Raw genomic sequence first — 346 nt, forward strand, 5'->3', positions numbered from 1 at the left:
TTAAGGAATTGCCATAGGAATGACATGTCACTATGGCAGACACACACTTCTTTGCTAGCCAAAGACATTAAAGAAACTAGAATTGGCACCTCAGCCATCGCATTCTGGGCCAAAACACACTGCAGAAATAATAATCCAGCTTGAAACCGCTTTAACTGCAAGGGCTCAATGCTAGGGACTCCTGGGGCTGGGAACTGTAGTTTTGTGAGACATTTAGCCTTCTCTGTCTGAGAGAGCTCTGGTGCCACAATAAACTACAAATCCCAGGATTCCCTAACACTGAGCCAGGGCAGTTAGAGCGGTCTCAAACTGGATTATTTCTGCAGTGTGTTTTGGACCAGAATTT

The sequence above is a fragment of the Sceloporus undulatus genome, chromosome 3 (genome assembly GCF_019175285.1).
Source record: "Sceloporus undulatus isolate JIND9_A2432 ecotype Alabama chromosome 3, SceUnd_v1.1, whole genome shotgun sequence".
Lineage (NCBI taxonomy): Eukaryota > Metazoa > Chordata > Lepidosauria > Squamata > Phrynosomatidae > Sceloporus > Sceloporus undulatus.